Source organism: Lontra canadensis, unplaced genomic scaffold, assembly GCF_010015895.1.
Source record: "Lontra canadensis isolate GAN:19392208 unplaced genomic scaffold, GSC_riverotter_1.0 scaffold80, whole genome shotgun sequence".
Lineage (NCBI taxonomy): Eukaryota > Metazoa > Chordata > Mammalia > Carnivora > Mustelidae > Lontra > Lontra canadensis.
This window is the reverse complement of record NW_022631074.1, coordinates 6,670,038-6,683,555: the sequence shown is the minus strand read 5'-3', so window position 1 is coordinate 6,683,555 and position 13,518 is coordinate 6,670,038.

Below are 13,518 nucleotides of genomic sequence, written 5' to 3'. Positions count from 1 at the left end.
ATAACAGAGAAAAAGTACTTGTGTACAAGATTTTTAACAATAAACTCATTTTCAGGGGTCAAAATTTTTATTTATAAAACTCATATATTAAATTACCTTTGTCCAGGCTTGATAGAAATAAAAATTTCCCTTAGAAAATCATCTTTAACTGTACTAGAATTAAAATTTTAAAATCTTCACTTTTTCCCTGGCTCTGGAGTACCACAAAACAAGTACAGCCAAATACATGTTAATTACCAGGAACTACATAAAACTAAAAAACACAAAAAACAAACAAACAAACAAAAATAACTGAATAAAAATGACAGCAAAAAATTTTAAAAATTAGAATCTCCAAGAACTTTAGTTATTAGATTTATCACATGTAGAATATAAAATGTATTATATATAAAACCTTAAAAATATATAAACACACTTCAAAATGGCATGCAAGGAACACTGGACAAGTTTTTAAATGAACCAAAAAGAATTTCAAGAATAAGAAAGAGGATTGTTGAAATTAAAACTCAATCGATGAAATAAACATCATTTTAGACACTTAAATTTATATTAAACACATAATTCTGAGGAAGTAAATAATGACTTGGAAAACATATATTTGAAAATGGTAAGGAATGCAGCACAGACAGACAGGAAAGGAATATGGAAAATTCATGTGAATCTGAAAGACATGAAGGTTGAAATAAGAATGCCAACCTAAACTTAGTGGAGTTCCAGCATGTGAGAACAGAGAGAAGGGGAGAAAGAAAATGTTTAAAATAATACTAGCTGAGAATTTTCCAAAATTTGTGAAAGACGGGAATCATGATATTTAAGAAGTACAGTGTATTTGGAGAGAGAGAGAGAGGTGAGCAGGGAGAGGGAAATGCATTGAGTAGGAGGGTAGGAAAAAGAGAGGAGAGGAGAGGAAGAAGGAAAGAAGGACTAGAGAAAGGAGAAAGATGTTACAAGGCCCTGGCAGTTGGGTTAGCTTGGGGAAGATATCTTAAACTGTTAAATTGGATATTTTACATGCTTTGTTTTAATGTAGATCTTAATGATTGCTTTCATACATCAAGGTCTTTTTTAGTCTACATTCAGTATTTTTTTTTTCAATTCAGTAGAAAAGGATTACATAATGGACTTAAATAGAAAATCTGTGCTGGACTGGAAGCATCAACATTGCAAATGTGTGTCAACATGAGCAAGTTCCTACTTTTCTGAGCCCAAGATTCTCTCAACTCTAATTGTTTTTGGCATAAAATGCATAAAGGCAGAAGCACATCTTAGTTTAGCTGTGTTCTTGGCATGAACCATTGAACTGTTGATAGCATAGGGACTTTTTGTAGGATTTCAAAGTCAGTTCACTTAGAAATATGCATATGTCTAAGTTAACGCTTTCCCCAATACCAAAAGAGAGTATCTCCCGAGTATGTGTCCAGATTTTAAAAGATAGAAAGTGTAGAACTTAGGAAAGACTCCAACTCTTCCTACCAAGATCCTATTCACATTGAGTTTTCCAGAGTTCTAAAATTAGTACATTTTTCAGATCTATTGGAAATGAAAGGGAACTGAATGGAGCAGAGTGATGAATAAACTCTGCATTGGAAAAATGCACTTAGTTTTATATATAGGCTACTAACTAAATTCTTCTAAATAAGAAATCTTTTAGCCTTTTCTCTTCCCCTTCCTCTTTCTTTCCATTCCAGACAACTCAGTTCTAAAGCCATTAGGTGGACCAAGCAAAGCAGGCTTTCAAGCGAATGGGGGTGAGGAGTAGAAGTTACCATGACCTAGAGTTGTGTGTTACAGTCTGAATGGTGCAGCAAGTCTGCCTGGCTCAGGGTGTCAGAACCTGAGCAGAGAGAGGAAGACCTCCACAAAAGGTGCAGCCAGCACAGGGTGTGAGAACCGTTAGGTAAAGAAGAAATGAGGGAGAAAGTATGATCCACATAGTGTCAGAGACTGAGTGGGGCAAGAACTGCACACATGGCAGCGAGCATAGGATGCTGGAGGGCAAGTGGAAAGAAAAGGCCATTCTTTGGGGGAGACAGTAGGCTGTATGATGTCAACACCTAAGTGGAGTGGGTGATGCATCCACATGGGGAATGAGGGGCAGCCTGGCCTCAGGAATCATAGCCCAAGCAGGATGAGGAGGGTGCCCACATGGAGCCATAACCAGGCATGGGCTGTCAGTGCCTGAGCAGAAGGACACCACATGCCAGGGATAGGTGTGGGCCAGCCCCCTATAAGATATTAGTGCCCAAGTAAGATGAGTGAGAAAGATGGCCCCTGAAAAGAAGACATGTAGGTTTTTGGAGCCTGAGCATTCTGAGGAAGGTATACACACAGCCCAGATCAGAGTGGCAGAGCCTGAGAAGGGAGGGGAGGGAACATCTCTCACGCAGAGGGTAGAGCCCCACCTAGTGTACTGGAGCCCAAGATGGGTACGGAGAGTGTCTGCCTGGGGGAAGCATAGCATGGAGGGTCAGAGCCCTAGTAGGTAAGAAGAGTACCAGGTTGGGGGAGGGTGTGGCTGTAGATGCGGGAGATTGGTTGTATGATGAAAGACTGATCAAATTATTAATATATTAAATGTAAGGGAAACCAGATTTACCACTGTCAGAGAAGGGAGCTAAAGGAAGAAAAGAACTAGAATGAACCCTGTTTGATTGGATTAGAATTAGAAATATCAACATGACTCCAACATTTCTGATGGATAGGAAAATGAAAATGAATGTGAATGATAAAGTGTATATGTCATGTGCATGTGTGTGCATTGTATTATGCATATAGTTTATGTTCCCACATATATATGCATGTAAGATGCACATGCATGAATTTATTCCCTAATTCTGCCCACTAAGGGGATGTAGGAGAAGCAAAACCTCAATAACAATGAGCACATCTGGTGCTGAGTGTTGGCTTCTAAACATGATTCTCCAGGAAAAGAAATAATGGCTCCTCAGAGAATGCTTGACTCTAGGGCTAAGGTACAGAAAATACAAGGTGAGCCAGGAATATCTATTTGTGTCAAAAAACAAGGAAGAGCTCAAAAAGGCACACATAAAAAAATGTCTGGTGCATGTGAAAAGGAAAAAACAGAACCTGGCTTGAAAGGGCTCCTCCTGCTCATATCAGGGACCATTTAAACATCAAAATAAAAGCTGCTAGGAACAGATCAAAACCCACTGAATAAAATAGGAAATCATAAATCAAGAGAAATATTAATTAAATGTCTAATGAATATAAAATTTATATAGATTGCAAGTAACCGCCCACAAAATACATGATAGTTAAAAAGGGTAAATAATAACTTTACATTGGATAAGCCTGACATGTACCACTTAATCCAGTAATTAAACTGAACATCATATATAATGAGACAAATCAAAATGTCTTTCACCTTAATGCAGATGAATAAAGCACATCATTTTTATGATTATCCTTCTAGAAATGCATAACCTGACTCTATTTATAAGGAAATATCAAACCCAAACTGGCTCACACTCTACAGTAAAATTATGTGAAGGAACGACAAAGGAATTATTTCCAGACTGAGACTTGAACATTAAATGTAAAATGTTTGACTTGGAGCTGGATCCATTGGCCATAAAGTACATTATTGAGACTATTAGTGTATCTGATATAAGTCTGATGATTACATGTAAGAAGGTATTAATATTAATATCTTAATTTTGGTTATTGTAATTATAAAAGAGACTGTCCTTTATTTGTAGTAAAGTGTTTTCTTAAAGATTTTATTTATTTATTTGAGAGAAAGAGAAAGAATGAGAAAGAGAGAGAGCACAAGAGGGGGAAGGGTCAGAGGGAGAAGCAGATTCCCTGCTGAGAAGGGAACCTGATGTGGGACTCGATCTTGGGACTCCAGGATCATGACTTGAGCTGACGGTAGTTGCTTAACCAACTAAGCCACCCAGGCACCCTGTAGTAAAGTATTTTTGACAGGTATTGGACATCCAGTTAAGAAATCAAGTGACAAATCTAAACTGGACATTCATTAGTCATTTTTTTCATACTGATTATTTCTATCCATATGCAGAAGACTTAGAATACATATTCATATCTGTCTTTCTATGATGAAATTTGTTTAAAAATCCAAAATGGAGCCACATTCAAAACAAATTCTTCCTCTCTCTGCTCTAGATCTCCCTGATGCATCTGTTCACAATGAGTCCCCTGAGGTCACATTGTTCATTTCAAATGGAGCATGCAGGTAAGGTTTTCCTAGGTGAGGTGTACTTGGGTTCTCCTTCACACTGATTTTGTATTACAAAATATGACTCTTCTAAAACTTTCCTTTGGAAGGATTCAGGAGTCTACTCAATAGGAAAAATAGGTATATTTATCCCCGATCTCCTCTCTTAACAAACCTATCATGAGGTAAAACTGTTGTGAAAGAAACTGAGGGAAACACTATATTCACATAATAAGAATATATGATACTATAATATTCATAAAATAATAAAAATCGAAACATCCTGTCCATTCCATAGTATATTGGTTCCCAAACTCCAAGTAGCCAGATATAAAACTGTACATAACACGAATTGTTCTTTAGTCTAGTTATCTGTGATCAAGAGAACAAAATATAGCAAAACCTCTAAAAGAGAGTAATAAAAATGTCAAGAAATCTACAAAACAATTTATCCACTCATTCAATATAATATTGAGAAGAGCTGGAGAACTCAAGACTTTAGAAATTACTTATTGGAACATAACAGCCATCTTCAAATATCTGAAGCTGTATCATCTGAAGGAAGAATTAGGACTAATAAATGGAAATTATAGAAAGACATATTTCTACTGAGTTAAAAAGAAAAGCAAACCTTGAAATGATTCAAAATGTAAGAGGCTGCGTAGGCAAGTGACTAGTTCACTAGAATATTCACAACACAGATAATTGCTTGATAAAAGGGGTAGAGTAACAGGCTGGTCACAAGGGATATTTGATATGTAAGTTCACTTCCAATCTTATAGTTCTATTGTTTGATATATTCAAAACTCTCAGAAATCAGCTAGTAACTCCAAAGCTCATATATTAGTGTGACCGTAGAAGGTATATATTAAAAGCTTCATTGCTAAAGGTTATTAAACAAACACGGTCATTTTTTTCTAAAAATAATCTCTCTCACAAAGACAAAGTCTGGCTAAACTTCATAAATCCCCTGAAATAGGTTTATAAGTGATAAACTGAATAGAAATTATATACTGGAGGGCAGACATTGATTGAAAGGAAATATGTTGGCTTTTGATACATCGTATTCAATAGTGGTTCCATTGCTAAGGAATATTCATTGTCCTGCAGCTAGTCAACTTTACATTGCAGTGACATGAGCAAAAACCATATTTTTTCAATAGCTTTTTATTGTAGAAGAATGTGTTTCTTTCCTTTATCATCATTTAGAAAGTGACATTCAAGGACAGGCATGTTTGGGAAATCAGAGCATGACAAATTACATTACATCTTCAAATCATGCTTTGGAGCTAAAAGAACAGGTAAGCAGGTGCCTTTATGCAATTTGCATTTAAGAACTAATTTCTTTAGTAAAACATTATTTAGGATGTGTATAATTTATTATTAGTATATCAAACTACCTGAATTGTGTTAAGATAAATGTCTATGTACCTATGACAAAAAAATGTACCATCAAAAATCAAATATTCTTTTAAATATTTTACTGATATAACACTGTATATCTGTATATATGGAAATACATGAATAACTAGATGAATTTGTCTCTTTTCATCTGAATATCTGCATCATGGGCTTAACACTTCTTCAGACAGAATTGAAACATCTTCATCCATTCATCCATCCGTCCATCCATCCACCATAAATTCAGCTATAAATAAGGAAAACGCCTTAGCCAAGGATGTGTGATTGGATGGAAATACAGTTTATGAATTTAAGAATGTTAAGTGTATGTGTATGTGTGTATCAGATAATGAAGTTAAGAAAAGATGAAAAAGAGGTAAATCTAATCCAAATCTAGAATAGTAACTTATAAGGGTGAAGGTTTCATGAAAGAGGGTACCCATATAATGGAAACACTTTCAAGAAGCTGACTATTCTTCACCACATAAGAGCCATATCAGAGACTCAGTTTCTGGTAAATTGGGCACTCGGCAATGGTGATACCCAGACTGGAAATGCTTGCTGTTTTAACAAGATGTAACTCCAAGGCCTTATTTTTCAGTAGGCCATTAAGCCAGTACCAGTTTTACAAAACAAAGAATATAGATGACCTCTGAAGAATGGACCATCTTGTTCAATTGATTTGAGACTCTTTATAGAGTTGACTTTTTTGGTAAATATTCACATGGGATATCAAAATTTCCAATTCTGAGTCTATTCCAAAATGCCCATCCCTATAGCTCTTTCAAAAATTTCTTCCCCAAAGAAATGAGAAGACCTTTATAATCTGGCATAAGAATGTGCATTCCCTATGTAAGAACTGGTATAAGCTTTGATGTGTATTTGCTTCAGAGTCTATGAAATTCTGAAATGCTAAACAGAGCATTTAAATTTTTCAATGGACAGATACAACAATTAGTTCAAAATAGACATTTTGTCATACACAAACACCTTGGGGTGCTTGTTCACTTGTGCATGAGTGCTCAGGCATTTGATCTTACCAGAGTCCTCTAGAATAAGGAGAGTCTTCTCAAAATGAATCTACTGAAAAAGGACAGCATTTCCTAAAATCACAGAAGACTCCTCAGTAAATCCCCTATTTACCATAGGTTTCAAGCAGCATATGGATCTGCTAGAATGGGCAAACATGGATTCTAGCAGTTGTCTCTTTCTTAGTGGTAGGGAAGCAAAAGTTCCTTCATTTTGAGTAAGTTAACAAGAATGTCCTAGAACACTGAACGTGTATTTATATTACAGGTGCCCTTTGCTATTCCTAGGTTATTTATCTTTCAACTCCCATTAGGCTTGTCTAATCAAGCCGTAATGATTAAAGCTAACATTTATTCTCTCTTACTATGTGGCAGTTACTCTCTTAAAAGGTCTAAGCCCTTTAAATACATGAACTCACTGGATCTCCAAAATAGCTCTATGAGACAACTACTATTATTAACCACATATTATGGATAAGAAAAATGAAATACAAAGATGTGTCCCCAGTCATAAAACTAGAAATGAGTGGAGATCTATGTAGACCCATTTATTTTTCTCTCAATTTCACACTTAGTCCTTTCTCTTTTAAAACTTTCTTTCCCTTTATTACCTTTTCCCTCACTCACTCTATTACATGGGACTTGCCAAAATATTTTTTTTTGGAAACATGATAGTTTACCTTTGTTTTAGAATACACTTTAAAGCAACTTATATAGGCCTCCCTTTTCATTACTTACAGAAAGTTAATGACTTGAGAGTGTAGTTTGTAGTCTGAGTTATTATCCTTCTCTGATAGCTTCATTTTAGTTTAAATATGATAGATTCACTACCAAGAGTAAGCAAGTTAATCCTAAGGGCTTTGTTAAAATATAAAAGCAAACAAACATATACGTATCAATGAATTTTTGCCCAGGAAAGAAAAGATATATTGATATATTCACTTTCTTAATGTCCTGGGAAGATTGTGATATAATCACCAAATATGACTGGGAAAAATTTGGAGATATTAAGAAAACATAATTCTGGGAAAGCCCCCAGAATGTAACCTTAAGACATACCCTGGTGATAGATCCTTATTTACCACTAGCCTGTTCTTGAAATTCTCACTTCCTCCTGTCCACCATCAGGGATCCTCAGCTCTAGTCTCTATGAATGTCACCTGATACAAGAACCAGGTCATACTTTTCAGTGAGCAGTACAAACCATTCCCCATTTCTTCACCTTTCTCTAAATTGAACTGTTGATTTCCTGAACAGGGAGTGATTTTTTTCTCAAGTGGTTTGCTAAGAAAATTCCTGTGATGGATCAGGGATTAGTGCTAGTGACAAGCTGACAATAACATAGTCCTTGTCCAGGAGTGTCACATTTTGTACCTGAGTGAGTCATAATAAATTGAAAATCTTCTGCCTTTCCCCCATCATGTGCCAAATGTTCCTATAGGCATAATCACTCACTCACCCATTGCTTAGCCAGTGACATGTAATTAAAATGGCATCATATAAATAGGATGAGAAAGTGTGAATTTCCATCAGATAATAACAATTTGCAAAATATTGCACACCACATCTTATTTCATTTGTTTTAAATTTTAATCAAGCATGATAAAGCAAATGTTTACAAAAGAACTAAGTTATCCATGGTAAAATATGAATATCAACATATCTTTAGAAGTGCATATGTATTGGGACGCCTGGGTGGCTCAGTTGGTTAAGCCGCTGCCTTCGGCTCAGGTCATGATCCTGGGGTCCTGGGATCGAGTCCCGCATCGGGTTCCTTGCTCGGCGGGGAGCCTGCTTCCTCCTCTCTCTCTGCCTGCCTCTCTACCTGCTTGTGTGTACTCTCTCTCTCTGACAAATAAATAAAACCTTAAAAAAAAAAATAAATAAAAATAAAAAAAAAAGAAGTGCATATGTATCATATTGATATTCATTCAGCATTCAAACAGAAAACATTAATTGAACATTTACTGAGCATGAAGCACAACATACATCCTATGGCCCTAAAAAAAGATGATTATCCTTGGGTAAGATATGGAGAAATAGGGCAACCCTATGTTTGCCCCCTCCCTTGAACACAGCTGGATAAATATCAAAACATTCTAAATACCCAAGAAATAGATTGGAAGTCTCAGAGAACAAAACTGCATGTTTACGAACAGGAAAAAAGACCTATGAAAGAAATAGTAATTGTTTTTTAAAGATTTTTTTATTTATTTCTTTGACAGAGAGAGAGAGCGCACAAGCAGGTAGATAGGCAGGCAGAGGGGAGGGAGAAGCAGGCTCTCCGCCGAGCAGGGAGCCTGATGTGGGGCTCGATCCCAGGACCCCGGGATCACGACCGGAGCCAAAGGCAGCCACTAAACCGACTGAGCCACCCAGGCGCCCCAGAAATAATAATTTTTAATTTTATATTGTTTTATATATTTTTTAAATTGTCTTTTCTTTTTCCTTTCTTTGTTCTATCAAGCCTCTCATAACAAGCAAAAACACACTTAGGATCTAGTTTCCTTTATATATTTAATTTTATTTTTAATTTTTTAGTTTGTTTTATCTTACTTAATTTTTCCTCCAAAATGACAAGATTGAGGAATTCACCCCAAAAGAACCAGGAAGAAATGATGGTCAGAGATTTAATCAATAGAGATACAAGTAAGGTGTATGAACAGCAATTTAAAACATTTATAAGGGGGCATCTAGGTGGCTCAGTCAGTTAGGTGTCCAACTCTTGATTTTGGCTCAGGTCATGATCACAGAGGCATGAGATAGAGCCTCACATTGGCCTCCATGCTGAGCATGCAGCATGCTTAACATTCTCCTCTACCTCTCCCCACCAACAAAAATAAATAAATTCATTAAGTAAATAAAAAAATTATAAGGTTACTAACTGGGCATGAAAAAGTATAGAAGAAACTAGAGAATCCCTTGCTATAGAGGTAAAAAAAACTAAAATCTGGCCAGGCCAAAATTAAAAATGCTATCACTGGGATGCAAACATGAATGGATGTCATAAAAACAAGGATGGATAAGGTAAAGGAACAAATCAGTGATACAGAAGATAAAATTATGGAAAATAATGAAGCTGAGAGGAAGAGGGGAAACAAAGCCCACTATCACCAAACCATATCAGAGTCAAATTCACAAAATACGCAGACAAGGAAAGAATCCTGAAAGCAGCAAGAGGGAAACATGTCCTTAACCCTCAAGGGAAAACAGATTTGGTTTGCAGCAGATCTGTCTACAGAGACCTGGCAAGCCAGAAGACCGTGGCAGTATATATTCAATGTGCTGAATGGTAAAAATATACACCCAAGAATAGTTTTTCCGGCAAGGCTTTCATTCAGAATAGAAAGAGAGATAGTTTCCCAGACAAAAAAACACTAAAGGAGTTTGTGACCACTAAACCATCCTGCAAGAAATATTAAGGGGGAACTCTTTGAGAGGGGTGGAAAAAAAGCAACAAAGACAAGAAAGGATCAGAGAATATCACCAAGAATACTAATTCTACAGGTAACACAGTGACACTAAATTCATATCTTTCAGTAATCACTCTGAATATAAATGGACTAAATGTGCCAATCAGAAGACATAGGGTATCAGAATGAATTAAAAAAAAAATCTATCAATATCCTGCCTACAAGAGAATCATTTTAGACACACCTACAGATTGAAAATGAGGGATTGGAAAGTCACCCATCATAATAATGAACCTAAAAATAAACCAGAGTAGCCATACTTACATCGGATAAATCAGATTTTAAAACAAAGGCTATAATGAGATGAAGAAGGGCATTATATCATAATTAAGGAATATATCCATCAAGATCCAAAATTATAAATATTTATGCCTCCAACTTGGGAGCACCTGAATATATAAATCAATTAATAATAAACATTAAGAAATACTTAGATAACAATATAAAAGTAGTAGGGGGGCACCTGGGTGGCTCAGTGGGTTAAAGCCTCTGCCTTTGGTGCAGGTCATGATCCTAGGGTCCTGGTATGGAGCCCCGCATTGGGCTCTCTGCTCAGCAGGGGGCCTGCTTCCCCCTCTCTCTCTGCCTGCCTCTCTGCCTACTTGTGACCTCTCTCTCTCTCTCTGTCAAATAAATATAAAATATCTTTAAAAATTAAAAAAAAAATAGTAGAGGATTTTAACACCCGCTTACAGCAATAGATTGATCATCTAAGCAAAAATCAATAAGGAAACTATAGTTTTGAATTACACACTGGACCAGATAGACTTAACAGATATATTCAGAACATTTCATCCTAAAGCAGCAGAATACACATTCTTTTCAGTGTACATGGACCATTCTCCAGAACAGATCACATACTGGGTGACAACTGAGCTCTCAACACATACAAAAAGATCGAGATCACATCATGCATACTATCAGACCACAACACTATGAAACTAGAAGTTAACCACAAGAAAAAATTTGGAAAGACCACAAATCATGAAGGTTAAGGAACAACTTACTAAGGAATGAATGGGTGAACCAGGAAATTAAAGAAGAAATTTAAAAAATACATGGAAGCAAATGAAAATGAAAACCCAACATTCTAAAGCCTTTGGAATACAGCAGAGGCGGTCATAAAGGGAAGTATATTACAATATAGGCCTACCTCAAAAAGCATGAAAATTGTCAAATACACAACCTAACCCTACACCTAAAGGACCTAGAAAAAGGACCAGCAAAAAGCCTAAAGCCAGCAGAAGAAGGGGAATGGTAAAGATTAGAGCAGAAATAAATGATAGAAACAAATAGTAGAACAGATCAATGAAACTAAGAAGTGATTCTTTGAAGGAATTAATAAAATTGATAAAGCCCTAGCCAGGATTATCAAAAAGAAAAAAGACCCAAAAGGATAAAATCACAAATGAAAGAGATCACAACCAACAACACAGAAATATAAATAATTATAAGAGAATACTGTGAAAAATTATATGCCAACAAAACTGGGCAACCAGGAAGAAATGGCCAAATTCCTAGAAACTTACAAACTACCAACACTAAAACAGGAAGAAATAGAAAGTTTGAACAGACCCATAACCAGCAAAGAAACTGAACCAGTAACCAAAAATCTCCCAGCAAACAAAAGTCCTGGGCCAGATGGCTTACCAGTGGAATTCTACTAGACATTTAAAGAGTTAATACTTATTCTTCTCAAACTGTTCCAAAAAAATAGAAATGGAAAGAAAACTTCCAAACACAAGAAATAAACATTCGATAATCAAGTTAAGCATCAGCAAAGTTGGAATACACATATACTTGGTAGGCACACCTTACTGAATGATATCTGGCTTTGATTCAAGAATTCCCATGTAGTACTGATTTAGATTTAGATTTAGATGAAGGTGATTGAATATTTGTAATTTTTAAGAGTCTTTTTTTTAAAGATTTTATTTATTTATTTGCCAGAGATCATAAGTAGGCAGAGAGGCCGGAAGGGGGGAAGTGGGGAGCAGGCTTCCTGCTGAGCAGAGAGCCCAATGTGGGGCCTGATCCCAAGATCCCAGGACCCTGGGATCATGACCTGAGCCAAAGGCAGAGGCTTTAACCCACTGAGCCACCCAGACGCCCCAATTTTTAAGAGTCCTATATGAGATTATTTATATAAAATGTAGATGCTTTTGTTTTCAAAGAAAAGAAATTTAATGATTTATTTAACTTAGAACCCATTTTTTTTTTTAAATACTCAATTACAGTAACCCTTGAACAGCTGGGATGAACTGCATGGGTCCACTTACATACAGATTTTTTGGTAAGTACAATACTGGAAATTTATTTTCTCTTATGATTTTCTTAGTATTTTCTGTTTAATTCTTTTGATCCATGGAAAGATATTTAACAAGCTATACAGAAACATTGTTGTCCTCTTTCTCACTTGTTTCATCTCTATTTTTGAGGTAGCACAATTATCTTTATATGACACTAGGAGCTCTAATTTGGAAGAAAGCTCATACACTTGTGTATATCCCCTGGCCATAAAATGCATGTCCAAATGTCACCTCCTTTCTGTAACTTCTCCTCACCTCCCACAACTGGCTAAAGAAAGGACTCCTAAAAGCTCTCTACAACATTTGATGGGTACCTACTGCAGTATATTCCATTTGTTTGTCTAGATGCCTATCTCTTCTTCTGAAGCATAGACTTTTTGATGGCAAGGATTATGTCATATCCATCTCCATATTTTCAGTTACTAATTTCCAGTTAGTAACTATCATTGCTAATGTAACAGTAATAATGTTCCTGACATATAGTAGTCACTCAATAAATATTTGTTAAATTGTGTTAAGAGTAGATCAACACAGTGAAGTCTGCTTTATCTGTTTTGGTTTGGTTTATACAGTGAAGAAATTACTATGGCAATTTTTCTCTTCCATGTTGTAAGCATAGCCTTTATGTTGTACAAACATAGCCTGAACTCAAATTTGTTTTGATCATTCAGGGAAAAAAAATAAAACAAAAAGAAGAAGAAGAAGAAGATGAAGAAGAAGAAGAAGAAGAAGATGAAGAAGAAGAAGAAGAAGAAGAAGAAGAAGAAGAAGAAGAAGAAGAAGAAGAAGAAGAAGAAGAAGGAGAAGAAGAAGGAGAAGAAGAAGAAGAAGAAGAAGAAGAAGAAGAAGAAGAAGAAGAAGAAGAAGAAGAAGAAGAAGAAGAAGAAGAAGAAGAAGAAGAAGGAGGAGGAGGAGGATAAGAAGAAGGAGGATAAGAAGAAGAAGAAGGAAAGAAAACATCTGTGACAGGCTAAAGAAGGCAAAGCCTCTACGTTTTCTTAAGACCATCTATATTTATGTATATTTTAACCACTAAGATTTCACATTTTTACATGTGAAGGGGATGTTATAATAAATTCATTTTTGTTAGTTACTTGTTGGTTTCTTAG